We start from the raw sequence: 20,491 nt of genomic DNA on the forward strand, positions 1-20,491 counted from the left end.
CTGTCACATGTCGGCTCCATAGGTCAAGAACTGAGCGATCACAAACCTCTTATCACTCAGCTCACGGTCGTCTCCCTGCAGAGAGAAGTGACTGTCACCTCTCCCTGCATAGATTCCCCCTCCCCCCTTGGTTCCTCCAGCGCTCATTGGAGGGACAGACAGGGGAGGGGGCGGGCACAGCTGCTTCTGGCTCTAGAGAGGCAGAGCCAGCTGTCAATCAGACTGGCGGGTGGATAGGTAGTATGCTTCCTGGCTGCAGCCGTCTCTGCTCTGTCAGCAAATAGTAGCCTGCTATATGCTGAGTTTGGGACCCAGAAGTGCATTTGTAAATGTACTCCTGTGACCCAAAAGAGAAGTAAATACAAAATAAAATGTAAAAAAAAACAACAAAACTTGTAAAAGTTCCCTGCCCCATGTTCAGGCACACATAGGGTGCACTCAATTGCAAAAACAAGATTGCGCCAAAGACATTAGTGTTACCACACACGCCAGAGTAAGAGCAATAGTTCTAGGGCCATTATTCATGGTTACCTCTAAAGACTTTTAAAGTGTCGTCTATGTACAATTATGGGTAGCAAAGATTTATCGCCATTTTACAGATGTGTGCACTATTACGGCTTGACATATATGGTACCTATTTACACAATCTTTTATATTTGACCTGAATATTGGATATGAAGTTGTATTTGTGTACACTAAAATTAATTCAAATGTCTTTTTACTGAAGCTTGACAGACTGTTGCGCCAATATAAAAAATTGCAACTCCCACCATTTTATTCTACAGGTTTGGGGGTAATATTCAGGCCTGCCATGTGCATGTTATCATGTGTGCACTAAACAAGGTAGGGCAGTGAAAGGGTTAAGAAGCTTTTTCTACCTGGGGACAAGGTGTAGCGGTGTAAAACTAGCACACAAAACCACAGACAGGACTAGAAGAGGGGAAATATCAGCACTGTTTGTAGCACAACAGAAAAAGGAAACTACAAGAGAATACAACATATAAAGCACAGTCTACACTTGGCTCACGGGATACCACGAAAGATTTATCACCATATTCAAAGATTAGGCCGGAGCCACCGGGTAATAATTCACGATATCAAAAAGCATAACCAGCGACAAAACCCTCTTTATGTAGCTGCCAAAGCTCAAAAACTATTTCAATAGTTACTCATAAAAACTGAAGTGCAGGAAACCTTTACCAAAAATATACAACATAAATATAAACCAATCTTCACACTGGCAGCAGCCGCTCATACAGTACCGGAAGATAGCCGCTCAGCGCAATATGAAAAGAATTCTCACAGAAGCACTGATACAAGTGTCCCCATTGGAAGATGTCCTCTCTATTCCTATTCTGGTGGCACCCCCGCCTTGGATAATGAAGGGTAAGTCCTCTCTATTCCTATTCTGGTGAAACCCCTGCCTTGGATAATGAAGGGTAAGTCCTCTCTATTCCTATTCTGGTGAAACCCCCGCCTTGGATAATGAAGGGTAAGTCCTCTCTATTCCTATTCTGGTGACACCCCCGCCTTGGATAATGAAGGGTAAGTCCTCTCTATTCCTATTCTGGTGACACCCCCGCCTTGGATAATGAAGGGTAAGTCCTCTCTATTCCTATTCTGGTGACACCCCCGCCTTGGATAATGAAGGGTAAGTCCTCTCTCAGGGAGGGGGAGCTGTCTGAGGGCTGGTTCAGACCTCTTCTAGACCGGTGGATTTTCCATCCGCACCAAAAACACATTACACAGTAATTCCAATGGTTGTACATAAAGTAAGTTCACTACCAGAACACACTGGAACACACTTATCCCACGCAAAACCAATTGAAAAAAACGCACTTGATTGCATTAAAAATGTGCATAAACGCGTATGTATAAACGCATCCAGATCTGGTCTGGAGATGGTGTGAACAAGTCCTGAAGGCGGCATGAAAAAGAAGCAACCTGCAATACATGAGCTACACACCATTACATGTAAGGAATGTGCTTATTGCTGTATCCCCTTCTGAAAAAAAAGTGAATAAACTTCAGTAGGTCTGCCGCTAACAATTATTTTCATAATCGATTAGTTAGCCGATTATTAACTTCGATTAATCGGATAAAATTTTAAAAATGAATACCGTCATTTATTTTAAATAGAATACACACATGCAGCGTTACAGACATACAGTTTACTTCAGAATAAAACAATATGCAAATTTTTTATAATCGGACTGCACTGGAACACAGGGAATTGCAGTACCACATGTTCCAGTGCGGGCGATCACACTGCAGACAGGAGGTGCATTTGGGATCCATTGAAATGAATGGCACCGCGACGCACCTCCTGCAGCGACATTTGCCAGGCCGAAAGTGAAAATGACTTTTCCCACCTTTTTATATATATATTTTGTAATAATTGTGTTATATTAGACATTTTAGTTTCATGGATTTAAAATAATGTGAATTGTAAAACTCTAAGCCAATATATTAAAATACCCAAACTTTTATTTAACCTCCCTGGCGGTATGATTATGCAGGATTTTAGCATGCCAAAGCGGTACCTTGTTTTCATGGCAATTTGTTGTTTTACATTGTAGGCTCGTAATTCTTAGTAAATCTTAGCAATAACTCACCTAAATTTGTCCAAACAAGAGTCCAGTAGACATCCCGGGTATGAAATTTTTGGATGCCATGGACGTTCTCAGGCAGAAAGAACAGAAAAAGTGTCAGGCAGGGCACTGGACGAAGCTCTAGGGACAACATTGAAGTGAAATGGTTTGATACATAAGTGTAATTATAGCAGATTACATTGTATTCTGTGCATTCTGTGTACATTGCATCTTCTAACTTTAGAATTTCCCGCTGGCTCCGCCCCCGCTGTGACGCCGAAAAACGAAAGTAAAAAAGTCAGATCCCGGCATCGGCCGGACGCTTACAGCAGAGGACACCGCGGGCTCGTAGGGACAAGGTAAGTGACACTTTTGTGCAATCCCAAGTGTGGCTCGGGGGTTACCGCTCTTGGTACTGAAAATTAACCCCGAGCCACACTCTGGAATACCGCCAGGGAGGTTAAAATAACACACCAAAAAAATCTATTTTTAGTTTATTTCACTTTATTTTTGTATTTGTTTACATTTTTTTGTTTTTAACTTTTCTTTTACTTTTTTTTAGTCTTTTTAACTTTAGTTTATTTCACTTTTTTTGTTTTACTTTATTGCTGGGAGCAATAGCCAGCCTGCTATTGGATATTCCAAATTGCAATAGCCAATAGCAGGGTGACTATTGCACCCGCCCACTGCCTGCTGTCAATCAGCAAAGGAGGGACCTGAATAAGAAAGTTCTCCATTGACAGCAGATTGCAGAAGGCGATTGCATTTTAAAATGTCCAATAGCAGGCTGGGTATGGCTCCCAGCCTCTAAATGGAGAGGAAGAACAGGGCGGCAGAGGAGGCACAGGGCTCAGGAGGAACGGGCCCGGCCAGAGGAGACACAAGGCAGCAGCGGAGGCACGCAGAGAAGAACCAGGGCAGCAGCAAAGGTGGGGGGAATGCAGTCACAGTAATCTTTCCTCCCCGCTGGTGCCGGCTGCAGTGGTCTGTGTCCCCCACTGCCTCTGCCGACACAGGTGGGGAGAGCAGGGGAGTGAAAGGGACACAGACTGCTGCAGCCGGCACCAGCAAGGAGGAGAATGGAGGAGCAGAGCGGCAGCAACTAATCGATGATAAGAATAGTTGGCAGCGCTTCTCATTATCGATTATAATCGATTAGATATTGCAGCCCTACTTCAGCTTTAAAAAAGAACTCCGGGCAAAATTTGTATTAACCCTTGCAGTGGTGCTACCCCCACACTTCAGTGCTACCCCACACTGCAAGGGTTAACTGCTCGTTTTGATCTAAAGGCTAAAAAAAAAAAAAAAAAAACCCCCCCATGCAATTTGTTTTAGGGTTTAAGTAATTTTCTATCCAAAACTTTAGCAAGGGCTACAAAAGCTGCAGCAATAATTATTTGCTGAATGAATAACTAAATGTGCCGAGCTAAGACAATGATCAGATATAAAGAGCAAAAAAAAAAAAAAAAAAACCCCCCACTGCGCTGGCTCAATGCTTCTCTGGTCTCTAATGTTCCTCGGCACCCTCCCATCTATAAGCTGTGTATAGAATGTGATGATTTACAAGAAACGTTTGGCCCGGTGTTCTTCTTTAACCTATGGGAGTAACAGACAAGTGTTCCCCTAGCAGTGTTGTAGCATGGGCTGTGTAGAAAGCTGGAGGAAATGAAGGGGGATAAAAGAAATGTATGGATTGAATGCAAATCACAGTACAACATACAGCTACCACAATGCTTTGCTCCCCGTCCTGGCGGCAGTCTGAAAACAATGAGAGTTATTAGAACTGTCACACTGACTCAGAGACGACCACGATGGTGCAATGAAAGAAGTGAAATGCGTTCCTCAGAAGCAGGCCCTACCATTGGCTTCTCTGCCACCCTGACTACGATGGCACCCAGTAGCAGTGTGTGTGGTGGGAGAGTCACATGACACAACCACTTCCTGGACTCTGTACATGAAAACAGACTGCGCTACAAATCAGACACAAAGTATTATTTGTAAACAAGAGCTCCATGCACCGTATGCACTCCACATGTTTACTGGGGCCACCAGCGTGTTCATGAGACCATGTGTCATTTATTCTTATTGTCACCCCGGACACGCCAAGCAAGACGCGCGATTAAAGCCCTGGGTTTGGGCAGAAACGCATAAGCCATTTTGCTGCTGAATTAAATAAAGTGATATTTGGAGGAGATCCCTGTCCGTGTCTCAGTCTTTTAGCATCAGTGCAGAAACAATGCACACACAGCAATAAAAACCTGACCGAGGGTCTAACTCTTCCCTATTGTCCACAACTAACAAAAAAATGGGACACACTTTAAGGGCCCGCTCATATCAAGGCCGCGCATTAATCGCACAGGACCACGCAACGCACAGTGTAACGCTCTGTAGCTGCGTTGCAGAGTGCCGTGCATTACTCACATGAAACCGCGTGATTATTGCACAGCCTTGGTGTGAATGGGCTCTCAGGAGCAGGAATGGCCCTCAGGAGCAGGAATGGTAAACATTAACCCTTGCAGAGGGGGCTACCCCCGCACCACAGGGGCTAACTTCTCATTTTGGACTAGGGAGCTAAAATAAAGATATACTCACCGGTCCCTGCTCCTGCCTGGCTGCCAGTCCCTGCTGCCTCTTCTCCCCCGAGCTCTGGTGACCAGTATATTAGGGGTGAGGACTCCGAGGCACATTCCACAGCCAGAGAGGAGGGAGGTGAACAGTCACCCCTGCAGGACTGAGTATTTCTAGAGAAGGACAAAGGCTACCCCAGCACTGCAAGGGTTCATTTTGACTTGCGTTGGAGTTCCTCTTTAAGACTCAGTATTGTGCTCAGTGCTTAAGGCAGGCAGTGTCACCAGAATAGGAAGAGAGAGGAAACCTTCCAATGGGGACACTTCTACCAGAGTCTGTCTCAGAGAGGAGTTTCCTTATCTAAAGGTCCCCACACACCTTGCGATAATCGTAAGATGCTCGGCGGGTTTTTGAACATGTCTGTAAGTTAAAAGTCATGCGACCTTACAGTAGTAGAGGTCGCACGGCTTCCACACACCTTACGATAATCGTACGATCGCGGGATTTCCCACCATTATCGTACGATTATCGCAAGGTGTGTGGGGACCTTTAGATAAGGAAACTCCTCTCTGAGACAGACTCTGGTAGAAGTGTCCCCATTGGAAGGTTTCCTCTCTCTTCCTATTCTGGTGACACTGCCTGCCTTTAGCAGTGTAGCATGTTCGTACGATAAAAGCCGTATGGGCCGGTGTGCGCAAGCGCACACTGCCCGTTCGGCATTGCGGTCATCGAAAGCCCGCCCCCTCAGGGGGCGTGGCTTGCGATCATCGCAAGTACGATCTGCCTATGCAAGATAGGCAGATCGTACGTTTTTTTAAGTACATTACAACCATCGCAAGACAAAAGTCTTGCGATGGTTGTAAGGTGTGTGCCCAGCCTTACAGAGATCTCGTATTTCTTGTTGTGTCTACAGGACAGAAAATCAAAGTGTATGGAAACCCCTCATACGCTAGGCTCCGATCTAGGTGATTGAGATGGTGAGCTGTTTCCGTGCGTTTTCCTTTGCGCAACTGTGCTTTGAAAAGCGCATAGTTTTTAATGCATAGAGATGTGCATAGGACCCAAACCGTGCGACAACCGCCCGAAAATAGCTTCTGCGCCTTTTTGCGCGACAGGCGATTTTGTCCACGCGACAGACCGCAAAGGTGTGAACAGCCTCCATAGACTTCAATGCGAATCTGTGTTTTGCACGATAAATCGCTTCGCCTAAACACAAGCGTGAAACGGGCTGAATTCCAAACGCCTATGTGTGAATGGAAACTTCCTTTATTTCACCGTACGGTATTTATCCCGTGTGATACCAAATATAACCAGCCAGGCATGTACACAAAAATCCAGCAAAGCTGCACTAATCCGTCACCGAGCTCACCAAACTCCCAACAAGCCATCTCAGCGGGAGGTCTCTTCTGCGTCAATGTACTAAACAGTCCTCTATGACAGAAGCAATCAGTATACGGTGACGTCACACTATAACTAGTTGAACTCCCTCGGGCTGTCAGCACTGGCTCCCGTCCAGGTATAGAAAGCAATAATGACACCTTACCGAGCACAGCAACCTTTCTCAGGTGACCGATCTCTTCACACACACCCCGAACACCAGTCCGTGTCCCCAATACAGGGCACGCTGACAACTCTCTCTGCACGCATTGGCTGCAGCGAACGTAAATAATTCTGCAACGCAGCCCCAGGAGAATAGATGGGCGGGCGCACGAAGCAAGGCGGCGACTATCCCCGCCCATCCTGGGCAGCTGAGCGGTGATCGCGGACCGTGATTGGTCAAGCCGGAGCAGGCTGGTACCTGAAGGCGGAATTAGAGACATTCACAAGGCCATTTCCCCGGTATGACATCACAAAGTAGGCGGTGCTGTGCTTGGTAGGCGGGGTGAGAGGTGTGTTTAGAGGAGGAGTGTGCTGGTGGTGAACGTGCAGATTTGTAGTGCTGATTTCGAGCTGGTGTCATTATCACTCAGTGAGTGTGGTGGAAGAATTGCTGTGGTATACACCGCTGTGTATAAAGTGGAGCCCCGGACATGTACTTGCTTTTAGATACAGACAGCAAGTATTACAACCTCTGTCAGGGTTTAGTGCTCGCTGTGACCCCAATGGGGGGCTCATTCCATATATATTCCCACTGGGCAGCTTCCTGTGCAAGGCCTGCGGCAGGGGGTTGCCTTTGCCATCATAGAAGAGGACAAATACTGCAAGCACACAATGGAATCATATTCAATAGTCCAAATCTTTATTTAAAGAAAACTATGGTAATTTAAAAATCTTTACCCTGTAGTGGGGCTGCCCCTGCACTTAAGGCCCCGTTCACATTGAGCGGTTCGCAAATAGCGCGTTTGACGCGCGATTTGCATTTTGCGCGATATTGAGCAAGCTTGAATCGTGGCTAAATCCGCTCCAAAAAGGGTCCTGCTGTAGCGACGCACGACCCGCGACAGCAGCACCCTTTGCCCCATTGAGAAGCATTGGAGAGCGATATCGCGCGGTAAATTGCCGCAATATCGCGGGAATTACCGCGCGATAAATCGCTCAATGTGAACGGGGCCTCAAGGGTTAACTGCTCAAATAAAGCAGATATACTCCCCTGATCCTCTGTCCCACCTGGCTGCTAGACTGGTCCCCACAGCCTCTTCTCCCCCGGGGCTCCAGCACTCTAGTGACTGCTGATGTCATCATGTCTAATGCAGGTCAATGGAGGACACCGAGGGACTTTCCGTAGCTGGAGAGAGGTGATCGCTGATCAACGCGGGACTGAGGATCTGGGCATATTATTTTCTTTATTTAGTCCCCTTGACAAGACGTGGACTTAAAGTAGTATTACACTCAATAATAATGAATTCAGATCAAACAAACACACATTGCCTGGCAACTTATTTCTTTACATTTTTACCCAAACACTTACAATCATCATGTTTACAGACAGCTCCAACTCTCTCAGCTCCACTTCCCCGGACTTCCTGTCCAGTACAAGATCACAAAGCAGTCTCCAGCAGCAGTCCATCTACTAGCTTAGAGATGGAGGATGGGTGTGTCTTGCCTTGCTGTGTATTTGTGGAGACACACACAGCTTACTAGCACACACAAGGGATACAGCGGATCTCGGGACCGGCAACAGCAGTGACAGCTGCTAATACAAGCGATCGAGCGTCTCTAGAGACTAGGGTTGCCACCCGTACGGGAATGACCCGGACAGTCCGGTTTTGGAATCCTGTGCCCGGGTACACTCCTTTGGCAGACCCGGGCACAGGATTCAAGCCGCAGACTTGCTCACCACATGGAATCGTGGTGCTGGTGACATCTGTATTGGAGTTCTGTTGTGAGCGGCGCCATCCGCAGTCATTACGAGCACCCGTTACTTTTGGGATATCGGGTAATGGGTGCGGCAAAGTATATGGATATTGCTTTATATAGTATATATCTGGGGACCTGTGACACACAGGCAAGTTGTGATTAACTCCAAATACATGCGTCGTGTATACTTTACAAAAAAATTGCCGCGAGGTGCTACAGTGTTCGGGTTTGGCTTGAAGAAAAGGTGGCAACCCTACTAGAGACGTCCGATCGCTTGAATGTAAAGCTGCCGGCCGGCCGTGTAATTACAACGGCCGGCCGGGAAGCTGCTCGTCTGGCTCCACCGTCCGGATTTTTCAAGCCCTGGTGATGTGATTGCTTTAATGAAACATTTGGACTATGGATCCGTGGTGTGCTGGTGACATATGTTCTCTTCCCTTTGAGGGGATTCCTCCTCACTTCCTGTCCTGGTGACCAGGGCCAGCCTTAGGGGTGTGCGAGCTGTGCGGCCGCACAGGGCGCCATGGCAACAAGGGCCGACACAGCTCGTCTTCTCTCCCCCTCACCGCTGGCCATCCGATATGACAGCGCTCCCTCATCCGCCCCCAGGGAGCGCTGCCTGCTGTCAGGATGGCGGAGCGGTGAGGAGGAGAGAAGCCGCGCCCGCAGCTGTCAGGATGGCCGAGTGGGGAGGAGATCGGAGCCGCTGTCATCCTGTCAGTTTCAGGATGACAGCGGCTCTGTGGGTGGCAGAGCGGGGGATGGGTAAATATCATAGTATATGTATCATACTTTTTAATATGTTTCTTTGCGGCTTAACAAAATAGGAGTCTTTAAATGGTGTGGATATTGGGAAAAATGAGTGTGGTTACGGGGGTGTGGCCACTGAGGGGTGTGGTCACTGAGGGGCGCTGTAAAGCTTTCTCGCACAGGGCGCCTAAAGGCAGGCCTTGCTGGTGACAATCTATAAGGGCCCGTGCACACCAATGCCGTTTGTTATGTAACGCACCTACCGTGTGTTACAGTGCGGCAGGTGCGTTATGGCACCCCAATGTTATAGCACGGTTACAGGAAGTGTGTTGGGGGCGCCATTCAAATGCACTGTAACACACGCACGGTAGGTGCATTGTGTGGTACCAATGGAGATTTTTCCCACTTCCTGTCTAGGTGACAATCTTGTCATGGGACAGGAAATGACAGTAAATTTCCCCAACAAAGCCATAGCAATGAAAACCTTACAGAAGTCCACATTCTTCCCCATACAAAACGTTATGGCTGGAATGACACTTTAAATGAGATGCAAGGTATGTTCAAGGGATGCACCAATACTGGTATCGGTGGCAATACTGAGCTCATACTCCCACAAATGGTCTGACACTTACCCCGATACCCAAACTGCCAGTCAGAGGGACATTCCCTCTGACCGGCAGTGCCGCGAGGGAGCATAGAGCCCGCCTCCCAATTGGCTAGGAAGCCGGCTTCATGTTGCCAAGTGATATTGCGAGGCAGCATGGCTTCCTGAACAATCAGGAAGCTGGGCGGCATGTCATGGCCCATCTCCCAGCTTCCCGATTGGCTAGGAGCCTGGATTCACACTGCCTAGCGACACTGCGAGGCAGCCTGGCTTCCTGAGCCGGCAGGTGAATACTTGAACAACGCCTGCATCCAATCATATTGTTCAGGTAATTTGAGAGCCAGCGGGGCCGACTAGAAAGATACCGAAGCTTGGCCCAGCGGGAGATTCCTCCATCCACACAGTTTAGCGTAGACGGAGAAATCTGTAGCACTTTTTCCATCTGACCATAGAAAATCGGCAGATAATCTATAGGTGTATGGCCATCTTTAGTCATTTCTGCCGGCCACAAAAGAAGGGGTTGCTTTTCTGCAATGCGAATATAAACCTTTTAAGGGTCTGATTATTCAGAGAATATGCAGGAGCCAATCACATCAAACAAGTCAGAACATGCAGAATCCCAGGAATATATTCATCCTTTTAATAATTCTCACAGATTGGGTTACAAAGGAATGACATCATCATAATGGTATGTCAGGATGTGTTGCCAACTCTGAGAACTCTGCCCATGGCACGTAGATGTGTAATGTAAGGCTGGCCATACACTTTACAACCATCGCACGACTTTCGTTAAGCGATGGTTGTAAGGTCATTAAAATTTCATACGATCTGCTCATCTTGGACAGGCAGATCGTACTTGCGACCATCGCAAGCCTTTCCCGCTGAGGGGAGGGCTTGCCAATGATTGCAGTGCTGAGCGGGCAGTGTGCGCTTGAGCACACCGGCCCGTGCGGCATTCGTCTTCCGAGGACGCTACCAACCCACCAACCCGCTGCCCATACACCTGCCGATTATCGTACGGTCGCAGGATCATCCATAACTATCGTACAATAATCGGCAGTTGTGTGGGCACCTTAAGGCAGGGCACCAGGAAGGCTCGAGGCAGTGCCTTGTTCTTCACCATGATAGCCTTTCCAAATATCAGCTCACTTTGGTAACCCATGTTGTGTTGACAGCCACAGAGCAGGTGATAGCAGGGGCTTGGCTTTTGGATAACCTTAGGCTGGCCATACACCAAAAGACTAGCAAAGCCTACATTGGATCATGATTAATGAGAAACTGCCGGCCAAGTTGCAGGGCACTGCATCCAAATTTTGTAAGGTATGGGACCCGTGGACCTGTAACTTTTTACCACTGGATTTTGATAGAACGCTTCTGGAATGTAATTTTTTTGTAGAAATGATTTTATGCCCTGTGAAACCATGGATTCCTTGGCCATCCTTATCTTTAATCTTTCTCTTCTCTTTTTCTTTTCTTTCCATACTATCCTTTCGTTCGTCTTTTCTTTTCCCTGACTCAATGGTTGCCTCATTTGTTACCACCAGTTAAAGGAGAACTATGGGGTTAAGTGTTTTCCCCATAGTTCTCCTTAGTGTAACGGGAGGACACAAACTAGCGTCCTCCCGGCACCCTAGGCTTAGTATACCGCGAGCTACAGCTCGCGGTATACTGAGACGCTGAAGCGGGTCCCGACAATTGTACCGGGATCCACCCAGCTGCGTGAGTGACAGCTGGCTCTGCCTATTTAGAGGCAGAGCCAGCTGTACCCGCCCCCTCCCCCGTCCGTTCCGCCAGTCAGCGCTGGCGGATCGGAGCGGGGAATCCAGCCCCTCCCCTGTCATGGCAGAGAGCCGTGACAGGATCGAGAGGTAAGCGAACGCCGGTATGTGTTCGCTCACCTCCCGATCTACTGAGCCGACCTGTGACAGTCTCATTGTCACAGGTCGGCTAGAACTATGAGGTGAGTGAAAAGCACTCACCTCAACCATAGTTCTCCTTAGTGTAACGGGAGGACACAAACTAGCGTCCTCCCGGCACCCTAGGCTTAGTATACCGCGAGCTACAGCTCGCGGTATACTGAGACGCTGAAGCGGGTCCCGACAATTGTACCGGGATCCACCCAGCTGCGTGAGTGACAGCTGGCTCTGCCTATTTAGAGGCAGAGCCAGCTGTACCCGCCCCCTCCCCCGTCCGTTCCGCCAGTCAGCGCTGGCGGATCGGAGCGGGGAATCCAGCCCCTCCCCTGTCATGGCAGAGAGCCGTGACAGGATCGAGAGGTAAGCGAACGCCGGTATGTGTTCGCTCACCTCCCGATCTCCTGAGCCGACCTGTGACAGTCTCATTGTCACAGGTCGGCTAGAACTATGAGGTGAGTGGAAATCACTCATCTCATAGTTCTCCTTTAATCCTAAAATCTTGTCAGTACAGGCTGGTATACAGCAAGTGTAATGTCTTGTTCCATTTTACTTCTTGATTTCCTATGTCTACTGTTGCATTGTTTTTTTTATCATTTGTTAATAAATATATATTGAATTCAAAAAAAGTTCTGTCCTATGTCATTCTACTTTTAAGGGGACTGTAAAAGTTTTGGACTAAAGCTACAACATCAGCTAAACAAAATAGAGTAATACCTAAAACTACTCATAATGGCAAAGAGAATTTGGTTCTCAGTAGCAGCCAACACTACATGTTAGCAGAACGTGATTACCAGACAGGTACTCTTTCACAAACCCATTTCCCATAGATTTTGCTTGTCCTCCTGGGCATCCCTTTTTATAAGAATACCTCTAATCAGCTGACCAGTGTTATGATGGACAGGGCAGCTCCGGAGGGCTAATTGGAGCCTTTGGGCAACAGGTACACGAGAGTGCATCCCTCCCATAACTAGTTATTGTATATGAAAAGTACTTTTATAATTTCATCCCTAATTGTATTCGAGGTCTAGAAATATTTGCTGCTGGTAGCCACTGAGGACTGCTGTGAGAGATCATTTTTGTGACTGGCTTTTTAAATAGCTTATGGCTTTTTTCACACCTGCTTTGATTGCGGGCTTTACAGCCATACCTACTCCAACACTGACAGCACTAACAGAACCCCCAGTAGCAGCTACCACAGCATCATAGCCTAGATCTGAAGAAGCTTCAACTGCTCGATCTTCTGCTACTTCAGAACAACCCTGCGTGGCATAATAAATGGCACTGCCAGCATTGTACCAACCACTGACCACTGGAATCCATTTCATCACCTTCTGAACACGTAATTCCTTCTCACTAACGCACTGAGGATCAGTTGAACGCTTCCTCCTATAGACCGCATTGCAATGACGTAGCCACACTGTTGATCCCTTCTGAGGCATTATATACCCACCATTCCGTGCCACAGTATAATATCTTTCAGAATTTGAAGAAACACCAGCACAAGATGATCCTAGATAGACGCAGTGGATTTTTGCCTCCTGCACCGTTTTATGCACCTCCATGTTCAATCCATTCAACAAGACGTTTTGTTTCTTATGGAAACCAGAACAATTCTGGTGAAGTGTAAGTAGAGCTGTGGGCAGAAGAGAGTCCAAGTTGAATTTCAGTACTTCCAATTCCTAAGCATGATTTAGAGCATTGTGATGGTAAGAAGAAGGTTGGAGGACAACAGTCTTCATCTGTTCAGCAAGCAATACATATATCTCTCTTGTGTCTTTATCCTTGAGCAGATCAATATATAGTTGGTCCATTTCTAGCAAGCAGCCAACCTTCTTCAAGCCCAGTACCAGTGCTGGTTTGATGAAGGGTGGTGAAGATGGGGGCAGTAAAGCAAGGTAATCCATACATTCTTTTTGAAGACTAGCACAAGGCTGATTTCCTTTTGCCCAGGAGAAACTGTTATCCGGACGATCATGGCCAAGCCTATCCAGGGATTCGGATGTTATGGATATGTTTTGCAGCAAGGCATGCGTGTTAATTGGCTTGCTACACACACATGGACTTAACATTAGAAGGATCACAAAACCAAATGCTTGTTCCATGTCTCAGGTAAAATTGTGCTGATACAGCAAATCTGCATTGGTAGAAGATTGCAAAACCAACAGATTAGCTGAAATCCTGTTACAAAAGAAAAATACCTAAGACAAAACAAATAAACTTAAAAAAATTCAATTCAATACAATTGACCTAAAAACCATTATATTTTCCCTTAAAATAATTAGAGATAACTTCCTGATTTTAGCACATTTGAAGCATTTGCTGGATAGTATTAGTAGCTCAATGATTATTTTCACAGGTTAGCTGCAATTGTTCTTTAACAGGTACATTTGCCAACATCTAAGCCTCCAGCATTTACCACAAATGAAATATAAAACAACTTCTTACGGGAAGTCTATTTGTGCAATCTCTGCAGATTAGTCCCTGGGGCTACTGGTGACTTAATTTATATAATGAAGAATGCAGCAGCAAGTGTTGAGACAAGCAAGGGTGGGTAGGAACGGAGTCAAAAATGATAGCAGGGAAATGTTGCTGTTGGAGTATTACATAGTTACATAGTATTTGAGGTTGAATAAAGACATATGTCCATCAAGTCCAACCTATTTGTGTATGTGTGTATGGTCCTATTGGTGTGTAGTATGTATAGGTCCCTTGTGAGATCTCAATTTTAAGAGTACTTGTACCCCTGTATATTACGGTCTCTGAGGAAATCGTCCAATCACCTCTTGAATGATTCCACACTCTCAGCCGAAATCACAGCATGTGGCAGCGAGTTTCATACCTTGATCGATCTAACTGAGAAGAACCCACTTCGCCCCTTGTGCTGAAATTTGTACTCCACCAATTTTAAGTGGTTTCCTCTCGTCCTTGTTATCGAGTTAATTGTAAAAAGTTTGCTGCTAATGTTACTATCCCCGGTAAACATTTGATACATGAAAAGCATGTCCCCCCTTAATCGCCGTACTTCCAAGGAGAACATGTTTAATTTTAGTAGCTTGTTCTCATAACTCTGGTCCTCCATCCCCTTTATGATTTTGGTTGCCCTCCTCTGGACCCTCTCCAGTTCAAGGACATCCCCTCTGTCCACTGGTGCCCAAAACTGGACCGCGTACTCTAGATGAGGCCGAACCAGTATCTATAAAGTGGCACAATTACGGACTTGTCCCTACAAAACATTCCCCTCTTAATACAGGAAAGGACTCTACTTGCTTTGTTTACCGCAGCCTGACACTGCAAGCTATTATTCAGCCTATGGTCTACAATAACCCTCAAATCTGTTTCCCTTTCGGATTACTCAAGACCCCCCAACTAAAAGATCACTTTTGGGGAGGACTGTCACTTTAACAAGGAACACTTTTCATTGCTATAGATTTATTAAACAAATGATTTATGAATGTTTTGGATGAAAATAAATTAGGTCAACCTCTAAGTCAAAGAAATCTTGAAAATGGTAAAAAGGTTTTTCAGGCATTCCAATCAAAGAGTCTGATAATTCAAGGGGGTGGGGGGCTGCCTTTCCAATATATGAAAATTTCGGGTTGATAAAAATACATTTTAGAATATGTTAGATGCAGTCAGATATCTTTCCTTAAAGTGACATTAAACCCTCAGATTTTTTAACATAAACCAATACTGTAATGTGTGCCTTACTGCAATCCATGGTAGTTTCCCTTCTCTTTGCTGCTCTTCCTTTTAAATCTGTATCTGTTCTCATGCTCTGCAGAACTTCTGTTTTGCAGCAGACTGCCTTGTCTCTGGAATGGCTACATGGTGTCTGTGTGTAGGTTTGCAACCTGAGCCAGCACTACAGGAAGAGGCAGTCAGCTGCAAAGGGAAGTTCTCCCCAAGCATGAGAAGACATGAGGATTTAAAAGGAAGAGCAGCAAAGAGAAGGGAAACTACCATGGATTACAGTAAGGCACACATTACAGTATTGGTTTATGTTAAAAAATCTGAGGGTTTAATGTCACTTTAAATATCCCACAAAGATTAGCGCAAGAGTTTGCTCCACAGAGAACCCTAAAGGGACAGCTAGGGATCTACAAGCAAGCTTTGATGGCGATAACATGGGTGATTATAATAGCCAAGTGATCTGTATGCTGATCATGTTTACCAACAAAGCCATGTGATTATCATGAGAGCACTGTGTTAGTGGTTAGCATTAGCTCTCCCAAGAACAGGTCCAGCATAGTTAGCAGATTTCCTAACACCTATCAGCTATTTTTGCCTTTCTATTGAAAATTTCAGCAAAGGGAAATCTGATTTTCCTCATCCCTAGCAACTAAATACTGCAAAAGAAATTAGTAGTATATCCAGTTTTGATAAATTCCCCCCCATTGTGCTGCTGGGAGCATTTAACCTCCACCAATGTAAGGAAGCTCAGGTCTAGTGCTTGACCTGAGCACTGCATTTTGATGCTAGCTGTGATAGAGAAAGGAGTGGTGGGAGAGAGATGGAGAGGTATCGGTAGCGAGAGCCTATTCACAGAAACAATGGGGGGAATTTATCAAAACTGGAGCAGACAAAATCTGGAGTAGCTGTGCATGGCAACAAATCAGCTTCGCTCTACAGTTTAACTTTGAAAATAAAACTTGATTGGTTGTCATGGGCAACTGCCCTAGATTCTGTCTGCTCCAGTTTTGATGAATTCCACTCAATGACTTTGCCCTGAATGGGCAAAGTGTCACTGAAGGGAATTTATCAAAACTGGAGCAGACAAAAACTGGAGCAGTTGTGCATGACAACCAATCAGCTTCTCTCTTTCATTTTCAAATCTTAACTGAACAAACCGAAGAGAGATGCCGATTGGTTGCCATGGGCAACTGCTCGATTTTTTTCTGCTCGTTTTGATAAATTCCCCCCATCGCCTTTTTAATGACCAATATATAGGCAGCAGGGTAGAGGAGGTAGGCCAGCCATTGACTTTGCTTCCCAAAGTTAGTATTTGTATAGCAAACCATCCCAAATGTGAGTGTTTGAGAAATCATAAAAAAAAGGTATGTGCAGTTTTTTTAAAGGCACATGCTTTATCAATATTGAACATTTTTATATGACATTCAGTAGAAAATATATATTTGATATTAAACAGCCAAAAAGCAAGGAAGTAAAACACATACAGGTGAAACTCGAATAATTAGAATATCGTGCAAAGTTCATTTATTTCACTAATGCAACTTAAAAGGTGAAACTAATATATGAGATAGACTCATTACATGCAAAGCAAGATAATTCAAGCCGTGATTTGTCATAATTGTGATGATTATGGCTTACAGCTCATGAAAACCCCAAGAACCCCAAATCCACAACCTCAAAAAAGTAGATTATTACATGCAATCAATAAAACAAGGATTGTACATAGAACAATATCGGACCTCTGAAAAGTACAAGCATGCATATGTACTCAGTACTTGGTTTGGGCCCCTTTTGCAGCACTTACTGCAATTACTTTTGCACAATATTCTAATTATTCGAGTTTCACCTGTACATTGCATGCATCTTCTATCATTCTAGCAGGCATTTTTACTTTGTAAGATATCAAAATAAACATAGGGGGTTGTTTATTTTAATTGATCAAAGCACTTGTGACAGTTTTAGCCTCTTAGATCATTTTTTTTAAATGTGCAAATCTGTCTTTTAACATGTGCCCCTGTTTTCTTCAGAGCTTGCACTACTTTTTCAGTTGCATGTTTTTTGTACCTTTTTTGCACGTGTTTTCATCTGCACTTGTTCTGGGCTGACTGAAACTGGAGCATCACCTAAGAAAACACTCACAACTTAAAATGCAAATATTTTCCTTGAAAGTTCTAACACTCGCAATTGCTTTTATAAATTCCCCTCATACTGTATTAGTTGATTGATACTTTATATGAAATAAAATCAGCAGAACAAACAACCGAATAACTAACCTTAAACAGAGTTTGTCCTAAAAACTTCTTTGTGGAATTTTACGTTCAATGTAAAAGGATGACCATATCTCTGCCCCCTGTTTAAAGTCCTGTCAGTATCACTTTGTAAACATAAAGTGTCTGTCAGTGTCTAAAGCTGGAAATGACATCATAGCAAACCTTGTCAGATTATCAGCAGTTATCAACCACAATACAGTATTAACCCGAAGTTCACAGGCATACGGTTGTTTGGCTATTTATTTTCTTGCTACAGTATGTTCATAGTTTTAAATGATTGCAGGTAATTTTTCACACAGCTTTAACAATGTGAAACCAGAGAATCCTTCTGTGCATAGCCATGTACAGGTGAACCTCGAATAATTAGAATATTGTGCAAAAGTAATTGCAGTAAGTGCTGCAAAAGGGGCCCAAACCAAGTACTGAGTACATATGCATGCTTGTACTTTTCAGAGGTCCGATATTGTTCTATGTGCAATCCTTGTTTTATTGATTGCATGTAATAATCTACTTTTTTGAGGTTGTGGATTTGGGGTTCTTGGGGTTTTCATGAGCTGTAAGCCATAATCATCACAATTATGACAAATCACGGCTTGAATTATCTTGCTTTGCATGTAATGAGTCTCTCTCATATATTAGTTTCACCTTTTAAGTTGCATTAGTGAAATAAATGAACTTTGCACGATATTCTAATTATTCGAGTTTCACCTGTATTTCATCACCATTAGAAGACATTGGCGTACTAATATCTTAGAGAAAACTTGTTTTCAAAATTCTACTTTACAACAGACACCATAAGGTGTTTACTTTTACCTGTTCGGGACACGGGACATGCTCACACTTCTACTCTTCTCACACTTCTACTCTCCAACCACTCTCGCATGTCAGCAATTGCTGGGCGACAGGCCTGCCTCTGGCAGCAATGCCCTTCGCTTCTATTGGCTGGTCATGGCACTGCTTGAGAGGCATTGTTATTGCAAGACAGCGTGTTGGTTCTGTCTGCGTAGCCTTCTCTACATTGATTGGCCTGGCAGCCACACACCCGCTGACTCTTTTACCTCGGATATATTGTGGTGCTGTATTTGAACATGACAAGCCCAGGGCTGAGTTTGCAATATCGTCCTGGCTCCTGTACACTCACCTTGCCTTGTTGGCTTCTGCCCACATTGTCTTATCTTTGCAGTCCATGTTCCCGACCCTTGACCTCGTCTCTGGATTATAGTTTGCCTGCCTTAACCTCAGACTGCGCCTGGATTCCACTTTGCCTGCTGCCGCCTTGACCTCAGGCTATTTCTGGATTAGGTTTATCGTCTGCCACTTACTCTGACCACCACTTACCTCTGGACTTTGCTACAGGATACTTTCCAGCTGTGCTGTAGTCCACGGCAGATACTCCTGAGGACCACAGGTACTCTTCTCTTTTACTTTCGCTTGTCCCTTGTGTTCTATAGCATTATGAGCTTGTGATAGCATCATGCTTCCTATCTCCTGCCCACATTCCCTTATATTTGGATTCCCGGTTGTTGACCCTTGACTTAGCCTTGGACAGACCTCATCTCTGGTTTATACTTTACCTTGGGCCATTTCTGGTTTAGATTCATCATCCGCCACATGCTCTGACCACCACTTACCTGTGGACTTTGCTACGGGATACTTTCCAGCTGTGCTTTGGTCTAGGCCTGATACTCCTGAGGACCACAGGTACTCTTATCCTTTACTTTTGCTTGTCCCTTGTGTTCTATAGCATTGTGTAATAACACCTGGGGGCAACCAAGTGCCTGTAGGCCTGCTTGCTTATAGGAACGGGCTGCTAAAGTCATAAGGCGAAAAAAACAGTGTACAGCACTCTCGGGTGAATTTTAAATTATGGTGTGCTATGCAGCCCTAGAGAACAGGAGACACCTGATGTTAATACAACTAAAAAACATGTAAAGGGCGCAAAAACTTGTGTGTGTAAGTAGGTACTAATGAGGAAAAGTGTCACTTGCATTGTGTCCGAGGGCTGGAGGAGAGACCGCCTCTGGTGGAGATCGAGGGGGTTCAGAGAGCCTTGGCTGAGTGGGTGTCCGGCAGTGAGAGCCCTTCCACACGAGCGGGTGGCTGGAGCCGGAAGGAGAGAGGGGAGCCGAAGGTCCGTCCGTGTCACTGCTGTGTCTGCAGGAGGTAGACTGAATGGGACTAGGCAGCTTCCGGTCAGCTGCTGTGGATGTGACTGGGGCTATAGGAAACACCACGCTGTGAATGGTAGAGTCGTGTGCCTGTCAGTGTGTGGAGGAGGACGGCATGTGGATTGCCGACCAGCGGCAGTAAAGGGACGTGGTCCCGGTGACGGTCAGCGGCGACAAGATAGCTGGCAGGGTTAAAAGGCAGGGGGAGCAACGCGTTTCGAGGTTTAACCTCTTTATCAAGCTCACAAGAAGTGATAATCTTCTTGTGAGCTTGATGATATTCTTCTTGTAAGCCACATTTTATTGGAGCTTTGCTGATGATGGATAGTTCTCCTTAAGAGGTGAAATACTGGCGGTTAAATAACCAGGTTGAAAATGGGAAATGGAGAATTATTTATCATTATACCTTGCTGTCTATTATAAGAGGGTGATGGAGATCTGGCGAGTGCGGAAATATGTGATCACCTGGGAACAGGGCACATATCTGTCTGGAGGAGCATTCTATCATTAACTGACCAGAATAAGGTCCATCAAAACAAAAAATAAGATTCACCAATACACAGTATTTATGCACAATTTTATTAGATCTGCTTAATATTTAACCGAGTTCAAGAACGGTCAATTATAAAACCTAGAA

The 20,491-nt window shown here is 45.3% G+C and overlaps 1 protein-coding gene across 1 annotated transcript in view; it reads right to left on the reverse strand.

Moving 5' to 3' along the window:
- The window catches only part of LOC108791510 (signal transducer and activator of transcription 2-like), a 65,981-nt gene extending 59,227 nt beyond the window's left edge, over positions 1 to 6,754 (reverse strand). Inside the window, exon 1 of the mRNA XM_018562019.1 lies at positions 6,703 to 6,754. The gene's annotated coding sequence lies outside the window, so the exon portion shown is untranslated. The remainder of the gene's footprint in view (positions 1 to 6,702) is intronic.
- Positions 6,755 to 20,491: the final 13,737 nt, after the last annotated feature.

Source organism: Nanorana parkeri, unplaced genomic scaffold, assembly GCF_000935625.1.
Source record: "Nanorana parkeri isolate BGI_ZX_2015 unplaced genomic scaffold, ASM93562v1 scaffold556, whole genome shotgun sequence".
In the NCBI taxonomy this organism is placed as follows: Eukaryota; Metazoa; Chordata; class Amphibia; order Anura; family Dicroglossidae; genus Nanorana; species Nanorana parkeri.